The sequence below is a fragment of the Macaca nemestrina genome, chromosome 3 (genome assembly GCF_043159975.1).
Source record: "Macaca nemestrina isolate mMacNem1 chromosome 3, mMacNem.hap1, whole genome shotgun sequence".
Classification (NCBI taxonomy): Eukaryota; Metazoa; Chordata; class Mammalia; order Primates; family Cercopithecidae; genus Macaca; species Macaca nemestrina.
Genome location: NC_092127.1, coordinates 30,001,645 through 30,023,255, shown reverse-complemented (window position 1 = coordinate 30,023,255; position 21,611 = coordinate 30,001,645).

Here is a 21,611-nt window from a genome sequence, read left to right as displayed (position 1 = left end):
CATTGGTTTCAAAGAACATCTTTATTTCTGCCTTCATTTCGTTATGTACCCAGTAGTTATTCAGGAGCAGGTTGTTCAGTTTCCATATAGTTGAGCAGTTTTGATTGAGTTTCTTAGTCCTGAGTTCTCATTTGATTGCACTGTGGTCTGAGAGACAGTTTGTTATAATTTCTGTTCTTGTACATTTGCTGAGGAGTGCTTTACTTCCAACTGTGTGGTCAATTTTGTAATAAGTGTGATGTGGTGCTGAGAAGAATGTATATTCTGTTGATTTGGGGTGGAGAGTTCTATAGATGTCTATTAGGTCCACTTGGTGCAGAGTTGAGTTCAATTCCTGGATATCCTTGTTAACTTTCTGTCTCGTTGATCTGTCTAATGTTGACAGTGGGGTGTTGAAGTCTCCCATTATTATTGTATGGGAGTCTAAGTCTCTTTGTAAGTCTCTAAGGACTTGCTTTATGAATCTGGGTGCTCCTGTATTGGGTGCATATATATTTAGGATAGTTAGCTCTTCCTGATGAATTGATCCCTTTACCATTATGCAGTGGTCTTATTTGTCTCTTTTGATCTTTGATGGTTTAAAATCTGTTTTATCAGAGACTAGGATTGCAACCCCTGCTTTTTTCTGTTCTCCATTTGCTTGGTAGATCTTCTTCCATCGCTTTATTTTGAGCCTATGTATGTCTCTGCGTGTGAGATGGGTCTCCTGAATACAGCAGACTGATGGGTCTTGACTCTTTACCCAATTTGCCAGTCTGTGTCTTTTAATTGGACCATTTAGTCCATTTAAATTTGAGGTTAATATTGTTATGTGTGAACTTGATCCTGCCATTATGATATTAGCTGGTTATTTTGCTCATTAGTTGATGCAGTTTCTTCCTAGCATCGATGGTCTTTACATTTTGACATGTTTTTCTAATGGCTGGTACCAGTTGTTCCTTTCCATGTTTAGTGCTTCCTTCAGGGTCTCTTGTAAGGCAGGCTTAGTGGTGACAAAATCTCTAAGCATTTGCTTGTTTGTAAAGGATTTTATTTCTCCTTCACTTATGAAACTTAGTTTGGCTGGATATGAAATTCTGGGTTGAAAATTCTTTTCTTTAAGAATGTTGAATATTGGCCCCCACTCTCTTCTGGCTTGTAGAGTTTCTGCCGAGAGATCTGCTGTTAGTCTGATGGGCTTCCCTTTGAGTGTTCCTGTCTGATTCTTGCTCTGGAAACTTCATCTCAGAGGTGTGCCCAGCCGTGTGAGGTGTGAGGTGTCGGTCTGCACCCAGTGTGGGATGTCTCCCAGTTAGGTTACTCAAGGGTCAGGGACCCACTTGAGCATACGGTCTGTCCGTTCTCAGATCTCAAGCTCCGTGCTGGGAGACCCACTGCTCTCTTCAAAGCTGTCAGACAGGGTCATTTACATCTACAGAGGTTTCTGCTTCTTTTTGCTTAGCTATGCCCTGTCCCCAGAGGTGGAGTCTGCAGAGGCAGCAGGCCGCCTTGAGCTGTGGTGGGTTCCACCCAGTTTGAGCTTCCCAGCGGCTTTGTTTACCTACTTAAGCCTCAGCAATGGCGGGCGCCCCTCCCCTAGCCTTGCTGCTGCCTTGCAGTTAGATCTCAGACTGCTGTGCTAGCAATGAGGGAGGCTCAGTGGGTGTGGGACCCTCCGGGCCAGATGTGGGATATAATCTCTGGGTGTACCGTTTACTAAGACCCTTGGTAAAGCACAGTATTTGGGTGGGAGTTACCCGATTTTCCAGGTGTTGTGTATCTCAGTTTCCCTTGGCTAGGAAAAGGGATTCCCTTCCCCCTTGTGCTTCCCAGGTGAGGTGATGCCTCGCCCTGCTTCAGCTCTGGCTGATTGGGCTGCACCAGCTGACCAGCACTGATTGTCTGGTACTCCCCAGTGGGATGAACCTGGTACCTCAGTTGAAAATGCAGAAATCACCCATCTTCTGTGTTGCTCATGCTGGAGGCTGGAGCTGTTCCTATTCAGTCATCTTGCTCCGGGCTGTCCCAAAATTTCTTAAATGGTTACGCTTGAAGTCATTTTATCTCTATTGCTGTCTATTATTATTCTCATTTAATTGTTACTAATTTTTTAATGACCAAAGTTATTTCAGGGCCACATATTGCAAAATAAATAGTATAGGGAAGGGGCCAACAGGTGGTCTGGACTAGCAGGAAATCTTCCTGGCTCTCAGTAGAGTTTTACAGGGATAAAATGTGTGCATGTGTGTGCGTGCGCACGCGCACATGTGCATGCGTGCATTTATAATTTAGCCTTGTCTCATTTTTAGGTGGGCTGTCCTTTTACTTTTCGTTACTTCTTCTCTACATTGCTATGGTAATTAGAAAGAATGCCTGTATATTTCTTCAGTTATCTTTGTCTCCTCTGCAACTTTGTATTTTCAAACAAGGTAATAGAAAGTTCTTGCACCTGGCCCCATACATTCTGTTATAAATGTTCCAAACAGGTGGTTGTTGGTTTTGATCTTCCTGTCTCTACCTGAGATCTTTAATGGCAAGCAACTTCACTTTTTTCCTCTTTACTTTGATCCTATTTGTACTTCATTTAGTAATCCTTCCTTATTTATTTTGAAGTTGGTATCAAGGGTATTTATTAGTATTAATGAGGACAGAATTTCCATTTTATTTTCTTGGTCTTGTAGGAAACTTTAAATTTTCCCTCTGAAGTTTCAGTAATTGAGTCTGCTGAAGTAAGCTGACAAAAGATAGATGAACAGGAGAAAAGGCATATAAGTTTATACCATGCAAATACACAGAAGTGGCACAAAGTATGAAACTCAAGGAAGGGCCAGATGATTGAAGATTAAATACCTTGTTCATAGGTGAAAGGAGAGTGGGAGATTTAGACAATTTTGGAGGAAGAGTCAATAATTTATAGGGGAAAAGAATGGGCCTGAAGAACAGATAATAATCTGAGACAAAGTTCTCCTGAGCTTTGGGGAGGGTGGCAACAAGTTAAGGGAACATTGAGGGGTAGAACTGCATTGGGAGCAAAAGTTGCCTTATCAAGTCCCTTAGGTAACAGACCTTGAAAGAACAGATGAAATGTCTCTCTGGGCAAGTGTGGTGACAACTTTTAGTTTCTTCTTTGGTGATCAGTCTTCTCCGGTTGATGAGATTTCAGATAGGAGATTGGAGAAAATTATATATATATATTTTTAAAGATCTACCCTAGGTCACATAAGGGAACCTTAGAGATAGCCCCTCCCTTCATCTCGAAGGAGAAACAAGGTAAAGTCAAAGAAATCTTGATTTGGAGGAAACTTCTAAGGCCTTCTAATTTTCTTTAATTCAAAGTGCACAGCATGCCAAAGCACCATACTTTGGGGTATTGTTTTCTGAGCCTACTGCTTTCAACACTCTCCTTGCTTTCAGTTGATTGCAGAAAAAAAGTCACGAAAATGTTTTAACATATTCAACCTAAAAATCTCAGCTTGATGTATGAAGTCATTAAAATAATTTCTATAGTTTTTTATAGAAATTATAAAATTTTATGTAAAATTTCTATAGTTTATGTTTGACCAGTATGAAATTCTGGAGATTGTGTACTTCCATTGGAAAAATATTTTTAATAAGTATCACATAGACCATGGAAAAGTTATAATAGATTACATAATGCAATAAAAAGTACAAGGTGAAGAAGTATGTTTGCAGATTTCAATTGTACTGTACAATGTGTTTTGGCAAAGAGATCATAGAATATTATATTTTTGAAATGCATGAATATGTCCCATGATAAATTTGTATTTGCTTTTTGTCTTTGGTTTCTGACATACAACTCTTAAAACCCTTTGAATGTCCAGAGTGATAAGAGTCCCTTTTGTATGCTAATTAGATGACTGCTGGATGGGGGCCGCTAGATTGCCATGGGATGGGTGCTGGCTGCCAGAAAGACTAACTCATGTTTAGAGAGTTAGAAGTTGCAACCCCATCCTCTGATCTCCACGGGAGGGAGGCTGGAGAGTGAGTCTGATTATCAATGGTCAATGATTTAATCAATCGTGCCTATGTAATGGAGCCACCATAAAAACACCTAAACAATGTGGTTTGGAAAGCTTTTGGGTTGGTGAACACAGGGAGGTGATGGGAGGGTGGTATGCCTGAGAAAACTTGGAAGCTTCTTGTACCCTCCCACCTGCCCACACCTTGCCCTATGCATTTCTTCCATTTGGTTGTCCCTGAGTTATATTCTTCATAGTAAACTGGTAGTAATAAGTAGGTAACAACCCGGTGGAAGAGGAAACACTTTCATGTGGGCATAATAGAGGGCTTACGTGGGACTAGAACTAAGCCTCTCAATTATACCAAGCTATCCATGATAGACCAGGGATTTGATGAGAATCCCACTGCCTTCTTGGAAAGGCTAAGAGTGGCCTTGGTAAAAGACACCTCTCTATCTCCTGATTCACTCAAGGGACAGGCACAACTAATTCTAAAGGATAAATTTATTACTCAGGCAGCCCCTCAGATCAGGAGGAAGCCGCAGAAACAGGCCCTGGGAGCAGATACTACTTTAGAGAATCTCCTGAAAGTGGCCACTTAGTCTTTCACAATAGCTCACTGGAGTAGATTCTTGAATTCAATATAGCTGAGTAAAGGCCTGGGAAGCTGACGGAATTACCTCCATAAACCCAGGAGAGCACCCAAAGTACCAATGTGAAGAGATTTGGAGACCTCAAGCTAAAAATCACAAAAGATAAGTGTTAATAATTAACCTTCCATGGATATTCTCTTTGTAGTCTCACCTATGCTTGCTGTTCTTACCTTTATTCTGTTCTATACCATGGGGTAGAATGTTGTTTTCAGAATGATTATTTCACTTCTTATTTCTATAATCTTTGGATTTCTAAAATCTAGATTCTCTGCTTTTAAACTCCTCTTTGTATAATACACATATTTGATCCATGCACACTTAGCTTTGTACAACTTGTTTTTTCTTGCCTAGAGGCCATCACACTCCAAACAGCCAGGGAACCAGACCCTCAGATGATGGCTTCCTTTTGCCAGGGAACCTTAGGTAGACCTCTGGGAGGAGTCTGACTGCCATTCTGCCCAAAACAAGTCCCGCTGTTAGCAGGAGGTGGTTAAAACCAGTCATTGTCTGTATTCTAATGGGAGTTAGATGTGCCTTTTCAGAGGGGGGAAAAGTTAGGGACAGGAAGCAGGGAAATTCAGGGCAGAAGAGGGGGTGGGGTCCCCAATGAGGGTCCCACCCTCAAGCCAAAAAGCTTAATACTGCAGCCCAAAGTGAGAACTTTACATTCCCATTTTCCTGCTAGAATATTGCCTTTTCCAAAACCACCCATGGCCTGCTCCACCCCCATACAATGCCCATAAAACCCCCAGGACCTGCCAGCAAGGAGAGGAGAAGCAACTGGATGTCAGAGACTATGGTTGGATGTTGGAGAGAAGCAGGACAACTTGACAGCATAGCCTCGAAAAGGAGTCCAGCCATTCACGGAAGATTACCTTCCTGCTCTGTCCCCTTTTCAGCTCTTATTACCACTGACAAGCACTTTCATCGGCAATAAAATCCCCCACATTTATCACCTTCAATTAATTCATGCAAGCTCATTCCTCCTGGATGCTGAACAAGAATTAAGGTGTGGGTGCAAAAGGCTGTCCCTGACCCTCCACTGCCCCTCCACTGAGCTGTTAACATTTAAGCCTTCCGTGATGGCGTGATGGTAAAGTTAAAAGAGCGCTGACTGTATCACTCCCACTGGGGTTTCAGGGTCACAGGTACTCCCTCCTAGACGTTGCCACAGGGCCCACATGGAGTTTTGCCTCTGCTGGCAGTCAAAACCACTTGCCCCAGCTTCTGCACCTGCTCACCTGCATGCTCTCACTCCTGCAAGGGGTAAAGTGCAGAGGGTGTGAATGAGTGGAATTCGCCCCTGCTAGTGCTAATGTGGCCGGCTAGTTCCGGTGCTCCCGCACCTTGGTTCCAACCCATGAAAGGGTCAGGGAAATATCCTGCTTCACTAGGACTTGTAACAGCCAACTGAAGTGAAGGCAGTATGTGGGACGGAGCCCTTAACTTGTGGGTGTTATGCTAATGCCAGGTAGATAGTGTCAGAACTGAATTGAATTGTGGGACTTTCAGTTGTTAGAAAGTTGGAGATGTGGTGTCGAAAGAGACACCACACATTCAGTGTCAGAGATGTTGTGAGTAAAAGTAGATTCCCAATTTATTAAAATATGCATTTGAAGAAAATGTAATGTAATTGGCTATTTTATTTTTGATAACATGAGATAAAGTATTCGTTAAGCTAATACAATATATGAGAACTGACTTTCTAGTACTAAGTAAGAGAATTACTAACTGTGGCTAGCACATAATATGAATCCAAAAAGAGCTATAGAGATTACTTTTTGTTTTGAAATATCTAACTTGATAGTAATCATGTAGATGAAACAGTAGCTATCGGATAATTCATGAATGTACTATCTCATTGCCAATTTATTATTTAAAATGCTCTTCATTTTAAGGTAATGTAATTCTAGGTAAGAGAAGGTGTTTGGGGGGTAAGTTCTGTCCTCACAAGAGTTGTCTACTCTTGTTGGGTCCTAGATTGAAAACTGGTCCTCCATATCTTTGCCATCTCGTCGGTACTGACAAATACTCCGAGAACAAAATCCTTCATGAATATAGGGTTTATATCTCTGGATTTCTATATTCTCATTTATCTTGGTTCAGTTATTCCTCATTCTGTTTTTAGTCCTTTAAAGGTTATTTTTTTTTTCAAAATTTCTCCAGATATTTAACTTGTCATTTATGGAGACTAGGAGGTTAATCTGAATTATCTTGCTTTCCAATACTGGATATGATAGTCCTGATACATTTTGTAAGCTTCAGAAGCTTTGAATGGTTGTCCTAATGACACTAATGTCCTAATGGCTGTCCTAATAACACAAAGGAGATTGAGATTCCAATTATGTGTTATGAAACATTGCATGACATCATTATTCTTTGCTAAAGTTTTGACGCCCCCCCCCCCAAAAAAGCATCAGAAGCATTTTTAAAGGTATATTAGAAATGAGTATTAAACTCTGATATTTATGAATGAAGTTACATTTGTTTTATGAATATTTCATTATTGGGTCATGGAATTTTTTAGCTACAATTAATTGAAGACTCTTTTCTATTTTTTAAATAAGCCTTTCATTATTAGATGAGTGGTGTTCATTCCTTTTGCTGGTGCCGTAGAATAGCAAAGATACTGTATGATATATATCTGGCTGTAGCATTTGTCCTTTCTGTACTGCACTGAATATTTACTGTGGCATCTAGATAAGTTACTGATTATTGGTATCAGAGATCTATTGTTTTTCATGCTATTTGTGTAATGGGGCCTTGCAATTAAATTATTCCTAGTGATGAAGTCTCCTGAAAATACTTGAACTAATCTTTCTAGTCAGTAATAATTTCTTCCAAAATAATGTAGCTTACAACATTATAAAGTCATATCTCTAAAACTTTTAATTTTTTCATAAGGACAATATCTAATTTTGATTTAACAAATATTTATTAAGTAACTATTATTAAAGTATTCAATAATGGAGATTTAGCAGTAAATAATACAAATCTTGCCTCAGCTTTCATAAGATTTAGAGTCTATCATAATTTTAAAGTCCCCAATCAACTTTTATTAACTTTTATCAAGCCCAATTAATTAACAAAATTCTGGATTTCTTATAAAGCTATATTTTTTAGACTTAAAGTATCTGAGAACCTAATCTGTTTCTGAGAAGTTGTTGGCTTTATTGCTGAAGAATGGTACAACATAATTTGATGTAAAGTTGCATGCTTTAGGTTCTGAAACTCACAATATTATAGTAGTTATATTTTTGCTTTTGATAATTTTAAGTTAAAGCTATTTTTACTTTTGTGCAGCTACCAGGAAACACGATGTTAATAGTTCTTGTCTCAGGGAGCTGGGAAGGGTACAGGGTGAAGGGTAAAATATGTTGGAGTCGGGCAAGGATTGGAATCTTTGCCCTGCTACTTAGTGTATGACCTTGAACAAGTCATTTAATCTCTCTGAGCCTCAGTTTATTTTTCTATAAACTAAGTATTATAATAGCTACTTTGGTGGGGTTTGAGAGCACTCCCCAGAGAGATGCTTCTCGACTTACAATGGGGTTACATCCTGACAAACCCATCGTAAGTTGAAAATATCATTAAGACAAAAATGCATTTAGTATCCCAATAAACCCATCATAAAAGTTGAAAAATTGTAAATCATACTGTTATAAGTCCACATGCTCCTTGAGTTACAATGTGGTTATGTCTCAGTAAGCCCATAGAAAAGTCAACAAATTATAAGTTGAATCATTGTAAGTCAGAGACCGTCTGCATAACATACATGATTATGTAGCCCATGGCAGCTGTTATGAATATAGTAACAAACATAGATAATAACAGCTACCACTTTCTTTCTTCCCTATCCCCAAGTGGTGCCAAATCACAGGTTCCAGACCAAACAAGGAGGAAAGTTGCTTTTTCTTCCCTATCATTCTAAAATCTTTTTCTTGGGCTTTACATTAAGGCAACTGATAAAGACTTTGTTGCATCCTCCATCAAGTAAAAGAATTAAAGTCATCTAATTGTAAATTAAATGATAAGCCTGCTTCACTGTGGGATATGAAACTTGTGAATATGAGGTCAAATTTCTGTTGCTGGGAAAAGAATAATAATAGCTCCTGGCTGTTTAAGCTGAGAGGATATGTTTCCTGTGACATTTAATCTGATAATAAAAGGCTGTGGGTAACTCTTATGGGAATCAGGCAAATGATACATACCAGGAATTGCTCTGTTCTGGCTGTAGAAGTTCAAGGTTGAGTAACTTCAAACTAATGTAGCAAGAGCTACTTTATCACAATTCAGCTAAACAAATAAGAAGCCTTTGAATACAAAATGAATTTGATGCAATTGGGGATTTTACATTCAAATATATAATACAGATTGGAAAGAGATTGATACTATATCATATTTTGTTTTGGGAAAACTGAGTTTGAACAAGTTGGTCTCAATTTGAGTCTTGCATGTCATGCTGGCTTATCCAATTTCAGAAGAAATTACTGACCCAAATTCTTTGGAGGAAATTATTTTCCGCACCATGAAGTCTTTTCAGACTGTTGTTCAAATGAACTCCAACATGGTAAATCTTTCAGAATAACTGAACAGAGCACTGGAGAGCAAATTAATTTTTTTTAGGCTTTCTAAGTGAAAACATATTTATATAGTTATTGATTTAATTTTTCTGATTTAATTTAAAAAATAAATTGATTATACAAATAAACGACAGTCTAGTAAAAGAGTTTAACTTAGATCTTATGAGAGTTGCTTGATGGATGTTAAAAAGCCATTAGGTATTTTTGACAAGTGTTTGCAGTGAAAATTGGTATGAAATTCTTACTGTTTTTCTACTCTTGGTCTGATTCTATTGAACACCTTCCTTATGACTTTAAGCAAACTGTGGGAGTAGAGTCTTGTCATCACATGCTCTCCTATTCAAAATCAGTAAACCTAGTATAGATACAAATTTTTAAAACCTGATAACTTTAACTTTGAAATTCGTTTCCGTCATTTACTAGTTGTATTATCTAAAGTTTCTTTAACTTCTCTAAATCAATAAAAAGAGTTTCATAATACTGCCTTAAAGCTATTTTGTTTTAAGGATTAAATGATTTGTGCAAAGGTGTAGTGCATTGCTCTGGCATCAATCTGCCAGTTCTTCTGGGCTAGACATCACATGGTCCTCACACTGGTTGCCTACTGCATTTTATTTCTAAACATTTTTCTGCAGTTTAGTCTTATCCTTCTATTCAAATTGCTTCCTTACTATAAGAAACCTCAAATATAAATAAAATGGCCATGAATCTCATCTTCATGAATGATATGTGTGGCTAGCTATATTTTGGGAGATGAAGAGAATAACCAAAGAAACTACAAGAGGAATATTGGAATACAGTCTACCTTGAAACTGTGTGTATCTCATGCGGGAACATCTTTTGGTACTTTTGTTCATATTGCTATTCTCTTATATGTAGGAAGAGAATAAGTAATGTTGTGACTGATGAATATTTCTAACTTTTCTGATATCTGTGGCTGTCTTTCAATTAGTGAAAGGCAGTAGACTGTGAAGAGCACAGGTAGGTAATATTTTTTTCTATACATACTATGGTAGACTAACATTGAATACTTTTTGCAAAAGTATTTTCATTTTGGTTTTCATGTTCAAAATTTACTACGGTGCTCACTTGAAAGACTTTAGTTTTCTAATAATTTCTATATAGTTTATTGGCATATCTTGGATCAATTTCATAGTTTGACTAGCTTTAGAAAAATAAATAGACTTCTGGTTTCCAGCTTGACATGTAAAACTCTTGAAAGTCATTTTTCCTGTTTATAAGCAGAAAAAAGCTGAACAAACTCAAAATCAGCAACTTTTTATTTAATCTTCAGATAATTAAGGCCACAAGGTAGACTGCTGCTCTGAAACTGGAGAGATAGATAGGGTTATACAGAGACTCCTCTAAGAGCAGATGCCCAGAGCAGAAGCAAGCAGCTAAAGTCAGTATCAGTAAGATTATGTTAAAGCGTAGTTGACAAGTTGTTCCAGTCACAGTGTGGCCTAGAAATTAAAATCTCATAAGAGGTCCAGTCTTAGGGATGCCCTCACACATTGTGTTTTACCTTCAGGAGCCCTATCAGATTCTCAATGTGTGGATCAGAGAAGAATCCTCTGTGCTTCCAGCAGGAGTAGGAAGAATGTAAGCATTTTGAAAAACACCCAGAGATCTATGTTCTCCTTACCAAGGCCTGTACTCATGAAAATCTGTTTTATCAGAGCCTACCCACTTGCATTCTACCAAAGCCTAATTGATCTGGGTGAGGAGAAATACCCAACTCCATTAGAGGTATAATATGCTGAGAGAAAAAAAGTGAGAAATACCCAACTCCAGCTCCCTCTAGACTTCAACATTGTGGAACAGGAACAACCAACTCAGTCTCGCTAAAAGACTGAGACCTAATCATATGGTATAGAATGCTTCCTCTCCCCCTAGATCTTACCACTACGGCTTCTGTAAAATAACAGATTACAGCTAAAAGAACTGAAAGCCATGGGACATATTTAAGAAATATTAGCAAAACCCAAAGACAACAAGGGAGGCAAACACAAACACAAAAGCAAAACAAAATAAACAAAAGAAGAGTGGAAACTTTAGCCTCTGACCCCACAGCTACAGAAAGCAGTAAACATAGACTAACTCCTAGCCAGATAAACAAAACTTCGTACTAAGGGCTTATTAGCCCCAGTTTCTTTTATCTGATACATCATTTCCAGTTATCAATAAAAAATTATGAGGCATGCTAACAAGCAAAAACACAGTATAAAGAGGCAGAGCAAGCATTAGAACCAGATTCAGATATGGCAGGGATATTGGAGTTATTAGACCAGGGCTTAAAATTATCATGATTCATCAATCTGTTATAGACTGAATGCTTGTGTCACTCCAACATTTACATTTTGAAGGCCTAATACCTCATATGATGGTATTTCAAGGTGGGGCCTTTGGAAGGTAGTTAGGTTGGTTGAAGTCATGGGGGTGAGATCACTATGATGGGATTAGTGTCCTTACAAGAAAAGGAAGAGAATGGAGCTTGTTTTCTCTTTGCCATGTGAGGATACAGTGAGAAGGTGGCCATCTGCCAACAAGCAAAAGGGATCTCTCTAGGAACTGAGTCTGAGTCTGTACACTGATTGTCTGCTTCCCAGACTTCAAAACTGCAAGAAATAAATGTCTGTTTAAGGCACCAAGTCCATGGTGTTTTGTTATGGCAGCCTGAGCTGACTAAGACATGCTGGGAGCTCTAATGAAACAGATGACTAACAGGAAAGAATAAATGAGATATGTTACCAGAGAGATGAAAACTCTAGGTAAGATTTTTTTTTTTTTAATGCTAAAATAAATAGCACAGTAACAGAAGTAAAGGGTGCTTCCAATTGGTTCATTAGTAGACAAGACATTGTCAAGAATACGTGACCTTGAAAATATGTCAATAGAAATTTCCAAAACTGAAATGTCAAGAGGAAAAAGAATGAAACAGAATATTCCAAGAACTATGTGACAATTAAAGGTATAAATATGCATAAAGAAAATTCCAGAAGGAAGAAACAGTAAGAAACAGAAGAAATATCTGAATTAATAATGGCTGACAGTTTTCCAAAATTACTGCCAGATGCCAAACTAAAGATCTAGGATGTCTAAAGAACACCACACAGGTCAGATACCTAAAAATCAATACTTACGCACATCATAGTTAAGCTGCAGAAAAGCAAAGACAAAGTGAAAAATCTTGAAAGAAGCCATAGGGAAAAGAAATCTTAACTATAGAGGAAGAAGAATAAGAATTACATGAAACTTATCAGAAACCAGAGAGGTAGAAAGAGAATACAGTGACAAATTTAAGGTATTGGCAGAAAAAAAGCTACCAACCTAGAATTCCAAATTCCGTAAAATTATTTTTCAAAAGTGCAGGATAAATAAAGACCTTCTCAGACAAACATTGAAGGGATTTATTGATATTAGACCTGCCTTGCAAGAAATGTTTAAACCTATAGCTCACATTATACCCAGTGATGAGAAACTAGGTGCATTACCCCTAAGTGTGAAAGCAGGACAAAATGGCTCCTCTCAACACTTAAATGTATCATTGTACAGAAGTCCTAACTAATGCAGTAAGACAATAAAATGTATACAGATTGGAAGAAATAAAACTGTTCACAAATGACATGATCTATGTAAAAAAATCAAAGAATTGATTAAAAAACAACTTCTAGAACTAATAAGTAATTAAAGCAAGGTCACTGGATACAAGGTTAATACAGAAAGTCAGTTGCTTTCCTATGCGCAGGCAATAGGCAATTGCAATTTAAAATTAACACACTAAAAGAGAAATACTTTGGTTTAACTCTAACAAAATGTATACAAGTTCTATATGGGGACAAGTATAAAACTTTGATTAAAAAAAATCTCAATAAATTTGGAGATATTTTTTGTTCATGAATAGAAAATTCAATATTGTTAAGATGTCAGTTCTTCCCAACTTAGTCTATAGATTAAATGCAATCACAATCAAAATGCCAATACGTTACTTTATGAATATCAAGAAATTAATTCTAAAGTTTACATGGATAGGCAAAAGACCAAGAATAACCAACATGATATTGAAGAACAGAAAGTTGGAGAGCCAACACTGCAAAACTTACTACAAATAATGTAAGATTTACTTTAAAGCTAGAATAATCAAGATTATATGGTATTTGCAAAAGAATAGACAAATAAATAAATGGAATAAAATAAAGTCCAGAAACAGACCTACACAAATATAGTCCACAGGTCTTTGATAATGGTATAAATGTGATTCAATGGAGAAAGAGTAGTGTTTTCAACAAATGATACTGTAACAACTGGACATCCACATGTTTAAGAAAATAAGTGTAGACACTGACCATAACTTTCACAAAACTAACTCAAAATGCATCATACACCTAAATGTGTGTTGTAAAACTATAAAACTCCTAGAAGATAACATGGAAGAAAATCTTAATAGCCATTAGTTTGGCAATTAGTTTTTAGATACAACATCATAAGCACTGTCTGTCAAAGAAAATATTGATAAGCTAGACTTCATTAAAATTAAAAAATTATCTGCAAAAGACACTCTTATGGGACTCAAAAGACAAGTCTTATACTGAGGGAAAATATTTGCAAAACATCTATCAGATAAAGGACTTGTGTTCAAAATAACTTTTTAAAAGAAAATCAGTAACTCATAAAACTCAGCAATAAGAAAACAACCCAATTAAAAAAGGAGCCAAGTATCTGAACAGATGATGCACTGATGAAGGTATACAGATGGCAAATAAACACATGAAGAAATTCTCAAAATTATATCCTTAGGAACAGAATGTTAAAGCAACAATGAGGCATCCCTATACACTTATTACAGTAATGGCTAACATGCAAGACATTGACAACACCCGCCACAAGCTGATGAAGATGTGGAGCAAAAAGAACCCTCATTTATTGCTGGTGAAGATGAAAAATGGTACAACTATTTTGGAATACAGTTTGACAATTTATTTCAAGGCTAAACAGTAGTCCATGAGTCATGCTCCTAGGTATTTACCCAAATGAGTTGAAAATGTATGTCTACATAAACACCTACATACAAATGTTTGTAGAAGCTTTGATTCATAATTGCAAACATTAGAAGCAGCTAAGACATTCATTAGTAGATGAATAAACAAACCATGGAACATCCATACAATGGAATATTATTCAAAGACAAAGAGAAATAAACTATTAAGTCATGGAAAAATTTGAAGGAATCTTAAATGCATATTAAGTAAAAGAAGACAGCCTGGAAAGGCTACATATTGGATGATTCCAGATACACGATATTTGGGAAAAGGCAAAAGTCTAGAGACAGTAAAAAGATCAGTGGTGCCAGAGGTTCAGGCTGGAGTGGGGGCAGTAGGGAGGGATGAATAGGTGGAGCACAGGGCATTTTTAGGGCAGTGAAACTATTCTGTATGATGCTCTCATGGTGGATAAATGACATTATACATTTGGAAAAAGGTACAACACAATGAACACTAATGTAAAATCATGGACTTCAGTTAATAATAATACATTAATATTGGTCCATTAACTGTAATAAATACATCACACCAATGCAAGATGTTAACAGTGTGGGAAATCGTGGGCTGAAGAAGGCAGAAGGAATATGTTTTCTATTCTTTTTTTTATGTAAACCTAAAGCTTCTTTAAGAAAGTATATCAATTAAAAATATATCTGAATTAAAATAAAAATATTCATACATAAAACACGAACAAAGTGAATAATTAAAATACATAGTTTACTATGCAAAATTGTTCAGATATTTGCCTTTAGTTTCTACTTTCCAAACTAAATTTTGAGACTTTACTTCTAGCTATTTAGATCTAAAATATGCACAAATTCTCATAAGTTTAGATATCTATACACATACAAATTTGAATGTAGCATATATGTGTATGTCACAAAATGTTACTGATTTTAACTGGTTAATTTTTACTTCATCATTTTTAGAAAACATTGTTTTGAACATTTACCCCCTTACCTAGTGTTCTTTGAAATTTTTCATCACTTATGATGAAGTTTAAATATCTTTCTTTGTGGTCAAGCATGCCACAACATGTCTTTAAGCTATCATCCAGCTAATATTCTTCTCGAAACTTGCATTTCAGTCAGTCTGGCAATCCAATAAGCTCTGAACGTAGCATGTATGCCCTCATTTCCACCCTCGTTTACTTACCTAACCTACTTGTTCTGCTCATGTTCTTTTACAGAGCTCTTTCCCAAATTATATTGAACTCATTATTTATATCACTCATCTATTTCCCAGTACTATGGATGGTGTGTTGTTGTGTAGGCCTTATGTCCCCAATTAGATTATAAACTCCTTTATGGCAAAGCTTACATCATATAAGTTTGAATCTCCAGTTGTTAACACATTCCTTACAATAAATATGGATTGAAAAGGATTTGATGACATTGACTTTGTCAGTTTTTTTTTTTTTTTTAATGATTGGATAGATGCCATCCTGGAGTTCAATTTGATTACATCTCTAACTGTATATTTGTTGAATAAGTAGTATCAATAAACTTTGCAAGCTCCCTTAAGCAGCTGAAGAGTAAATATTTACATTTTAGACAACGGATTGCTTGTGGGAAATCATATCTATTCAGTAAAGTCAGAAATTCCATTAGGCAATTTTCTATTAGTTTAGTTCTAGTCACGTTGTTACTTGAAAATAACAGAGCAAGCATTTCTTTAGAAACAGCCTGCCAATATTAAATATGTTACTAATTCAGAATGGTTTCTCTCAGGCCATATTAATGAGTTTTGTTGAAAAATCAAAATGTATATGATACTCATAGAACTGCTGCTACAAGCACATTTAATTTATTTTTATCCATTTGGAGGTCATTACCAAGCTTTAGACATTTTACAGGTTGAATTCTTTGTTTTGAAAGTTAAAGAAAATGAGATGCCTTGACATTCACAGCTATAATGAATGAAATGAGGCAAATACATCGTGACTTGTCTTATTCAATGAAATATTTATGTTCTTTGGAAGTCTCAATTACAATGCTGCTTTCCGCCCCACCCCCTTACTGTTTCAGAAAATAAAAAAGAAAGAAAGAAAAAAAATGCAGAATAGGGTTGTTAGAAGATTTTATAGTGTAGGAAAGAAGCCAAAGGCCCTTCTGAGGGCACTTGTATATCTGATGATGATATCTCCTGCCTCAAAGGGATTCTGTTGCCTTTACAGGCGGAGCTGGCTGTGGCAGATGCCTCTCTGTTAGCAAAGGCTGTCTTGAATGAAGGAGGAAATTTAGAGGGGATGATTTCCCAGTTACAGTGCTGCCAACAGAGAGTTTATAACAAAAGGGTAGTGCTGTCATGCATGGTTTGGGACATGACAATGGCAATTGTTCTTATGATGATTATAAACTATTCTTGCTGGATCTGAATGGCCTAGCTGACTGGGGAAAGTTTTTCAGACTTGGACTCTGTCCACTTCCCTGCTGTGTGGGAAAGCAGTTGTTCATTTTCTTGTTCTCTTTCTGTTCTCTCCTGGCAGCCTATAAAATTGAAGTTATTAAGCCTCACAGTTTAGTTAATGCTTCCAGTCGAGTCTGGGGAAGAAACCAGGAAGCAGGAAACTGACTTTCTAAACAGTTTTGATGAGGGGGAGGCAGTACCCTTAACAGATGGCAGTTTGACTCATGGAAAAGTCAATTGCTTCCTTTTATTTCCAGCAGGTATTGAGAAGAGCTGGATGAACAGTTCACAGAGGAGTGTGGAAAAAATGTAACTGAGTATATAGAAAGAGAAAACAAGGAACTTCTGAGCCAAGGCAGATCAAAGAATGTTTGAGGATAGTTTAGCATTTGGAACACTTCAAAAGTGTGACATGAGCTATTCTTTTCACCTCCCGCCTCAAATGCTTATCCAACATTCTTGGGTAAGCTTTCATATGTAAAGTGAAAATGAGAACTGGCTCTCCTATGAAATATCCTGTTATTTCTTATTTTTCATTAAGCTGGGACCTGAGATTACTGAAAAGGAAAAAACATAATGATGAAGTTAGACTGATCTTTTATGGAGCTGAAGCTCTTGTTAAACTTCTGACACTTAACTTCTGACACTTATCCGTAACAGTGGTGACTGTTTAAAGCTATTTCAAATGGTAGTATTGCTTTTCCCTATTGAACTACTTTGCTGATTATTTCCCGCTGGTTTGGAATTTTTTGAATGAATGAATGAACGAATGATAAAAAGGAATGAATGGAAATGTACATGAATACAATGCCCTTGCAATTGCCTTAATGCTAGGAGCTTGCAATATCACATTAAATAGCAAAGGAGGGAGAAGAATGCTTGTTTCTATTTGGTGACCTTTGGAAGCTCGCTGGTGTATAATATGTTTTCATCACATTGAAAACTTCTGACAATCGAAACGTGACATGCAATTTCTTTCTCTAATTGAATGGCTGAGGTATAGCATTCTGCTCCATGTCCTGACCTTGAATAGAATATACTTGGCATTTTTTAAAACCTAGAACAGATGGAAGGGCTTCAGCTAAACTGAGTAAAACTGAGGAAGTTTGTTTGGTCTACTGATTAAACTTATTCACTGTGAGATGGAAAAAGACAACTCTGAAAATAAATAAAAAATACATTTGTCTCAATAAATTGCAGATGATTAAATAGAGCAGCAACTGTAATATTATAGTCAAATTCCTTGCTAAAAATATTAATTGAGGATAGGACAAATACAGAATTAGTTGAATTAGGTTTAGAGATTTATGTTCATTCTGAGCCATTGACAAACTCATTCATAATGCATTTTCACTGAACAGCAGGCCAACTCAGTGTTTCTGACGGACTCATCCATAGTTTTGATGATAAAGGAGCATAGGTGAAGTACATTTTTAGAGCTCATATGTCTTTTTTTCGTGAGGCACCAAAGGTTAAGTACATGGTCTGTCCCATGGAGCAATCTGCTGAGATATTTCACTGTGGTGTTTAAGGTTAGGGATTTTAAGGATTTTTCTACGCGTGTGTGTGTTAGATGATGTAGACCAATACCTTGAGGTAAGCTTAGTTTTAAACATCTTAGGTAACTTCTGATTAGATTTCACACCTGGAAAAAGTCAAGCATGAAAGCTTATTTAACCAAGAGCTTTTCCAGATTATGATAGACCCAGGTTCTACAATCTATCCCTTACTTTTAATATCTTATAAAATATTTATACAAATGCTTCATTAAAGTCCATTTACATTTTCTCTTTCTTTCTTTCTTTCTTTCTTTCTTTCTTTCTTTCTTTCTTTCTTTCTTTCTTTCAAGAGAAAAGGTCTCGTTCTGTCACCCAGACTGGAGGTCAGTGGCACGATCCCAGCTTATTGCAGCTTTGAACTCCTGGGCTCAAGCTGTCTTCCTGCCTCAGTCTCTTCTGTAGCTGAGAATACAAAGAACATAGATATTGGTAGGTCAATAAGCCATGAGTGTAGCCACCTGCCACCCATGCCTGGCTAAGTTTTTAATTTTTTCTAGATACAGGGTCTTGCTGTGTTGCCCAGGCTGGTCTTGAACTCTTGGCTTCAAGTGCTCCTTCTGCCTTGACCTACCAAAGTGCTGGGATTATAGGCATGAGCCATCATGCTTGGCCTATCCATTTACATTTTCAAAAACCCAGTTCCTGTTAAACAGTTCCTTTTAACTGATGATAAAAGGGTTTTAATTCTATAATGTAACATATGTCTGGATTTTGAGTTAAGCATATTCTATCTTTGGTGAAAAACATGAAAACTTGGAACTTGAGTGCCAAAGAGAAGAGAAATGCATACAGGTCTTAAGTAATGAATAAAACTCTAAAATAGGATGAAAATGACTTGCTTATAAATATTGATGTAACTGGCTTATCAATCTATCAGTATCTTTGTCTTTGTGAGTGTCAAATGGAAGATGGATGTCTTTTTCTAGGGAAATGACCAATAGTATCACATATCTAGATTGTTTATCAGATTTCCTTCTCTAAGTCTTCATTTTTTCATCTATAAAGTGGGGATAATAATAGTAAAACCTAAAGAAGATTCTAGGAAGATGGCAGAATAGAAAGCACAAAAAATCTGTTTCCTCACTCAGACAGTAATTACACCGAGAGAATCTGTGTGATGTAACTATTTTGGAACTCCAGAGTTTTTTGAAGGCTTGCAACATCCAGTAGAAGAGTTGGACAGTAAATTGTGGTTAACTTTATGAAATTTTATCTCTTAGCTCATCAGTAGCTACCTTTACCCATCTCCCACCCCCCTGTTGCTGACAGCTATGCCTGTGTTCCTGGAGCAGTTTGCCTGCAACTTCCAGGAAGCCAGGGTGCTTAATAAGGACCCTGTCTCTCAAATGTAGGGGATCTGCAAGCTAATTCCTGATGTGGCTTCTGATTATGAAGGCTCAGACACAGAGGTGGCAGCCATTATTGTTGCACCTTCCTCCATTGTTGCAAGTCCCTCTCCATTTGGCTGAAGTTACTTCCAGGAAATGTAAAAGACTAGTGCCTTTTTTCATTGTCTTTTATTTTTCTCCTTTCTCCTCTTTGGGAGCCAGATATTAAAGACTGGTACAATCAAAAGCAGCTGCATATATGGGGGAAGTTAGAAAGTAACCTCAAATGCCCAGGGAAAGCACAGGCTCAGAAAAGACTTCAAAAGGCATTACATTTATGCCTCAAGCATATTCACAATGCATACAACAATGAAACAAACAAAAAAGCAAAACAGCATCAACCCTGTGGAAGGCGAAATTCTGATTTCCAGTTACCACATTATTAGATTAAAATGCTCAGTTTTTAACAAAAAAATTACAAGGCATTTATAGAAACAGGAAATTATATTCCATTGAAATAATAATAAAAAAGAACTATTGGAAACTATTCATGAGAAAGACCTGATGGCAAATATACCAGGAATATACATTAAAATAACTGTCCTAAAGATGCTCAAAGAAAGAAAGACGTGGAGAAAGTTAAGAAAATGATGTGTGAGCAAAGTGAAAATATTAATAAAGAAAAAAATGAATAATTCTGGAGCAGAAAAGTACAATAATAAATGAAAATTCACTATAAAGTTTCAAAGGCAGATTTGATCAGGTAGAATAAAGAATCAGCAAATGTGAGATAGGACAATGGAAATTATCTAGTCTGAGAAACAGAAAAAGGATTCAAAAAAAGTGAGCAAACCTTAAAGAACATTGTACAACATCAAGCAGCCCAACATATAAATTGGGGAAGTCCAAGAAAGATGAGAGAGAGAGAGAGAACCAGAAAAATAATTTGAAGAAATAAATGACAGAAATTTCCCAAATTTGATGAAAGACATAAATATAAACATCTAAGAAGCTCAATAAACTCCCAGTAGGATGAACTCAAACAGACCCATACTGAGATACATTATAATCAAACTGCTGAAAGCCAAGGCAGTGAATCTTGAAAGCAGTGAGAAGGAGAAGACTCACTGCAAACAAGAAATCCTCAATAAGATTATTGGCAGGTTTGTCATTAGAAACTATGGAGGCCAGATGGCAGTGGGCTGATAAAGTGCTAAAAGAAATCTGTCAATCAGATATCTTATATTTGGCCAACTGTTCTTCACAAATGAAGTTAAGAAGTCCATAGATAAACAAAAGCTGGGGAAATTTATTGTCATTAGATTTGCCCAGGAAGAAATGTTAAAGGAAGTTTTATAGGTTGAAATGAAAGGAACCTTGAGAGTAATTTGAAGTGTATAAATAAATGAAGATGGCAGTAAAGGTAAATACATGGGCAATTGTAAAAGCTAGTATTGTAATTATCCTTTGTAACTCCATATTTTGATTTCTACATAATTTAAGAGACTAATGCATTAGTAACAATTATTATTAGTTTATGTTTTGGACATACAATGTATAAAAATATAAGTTTGTGACACCAACAAGTAAAAGTAGTGAGGTCAGAGCTATAAAAGAGCAGAGTCTTTTGTATGTTATTGAAGTTAAGATGGTATACATTCAAATTTGAGTATTATAAATGTAGGTGTTAAATATAATCTTCATAGTAACCATATGCATACAAAGAAAAGGTACTTAAAATACTTCACTACAAAAAGTCAATGAAGCACAAAAGATGACAGTAATACAGAAAATGAGAGATAAAAGGTATAAGACATAAAGAAAATAAAGAAAAATTTAAAATATTTCTCCTTATCTATAATTATATTAAATGTAAATAAACTCGAATCAGAAGATGAAGACTGGCAAAATGGATTTAAAAGAGAAAACATGATTCAACTACATAACAAGAGAGTCACTTTAGATCCAAAAACACAAAAAGATTAAAAGTGAAAGGATGGAAAAATATATTCCTTACAAATTTTAACCAAAAGACACCAGACGTGGCTATTTTAATATCACACAAAATATAATTTAAA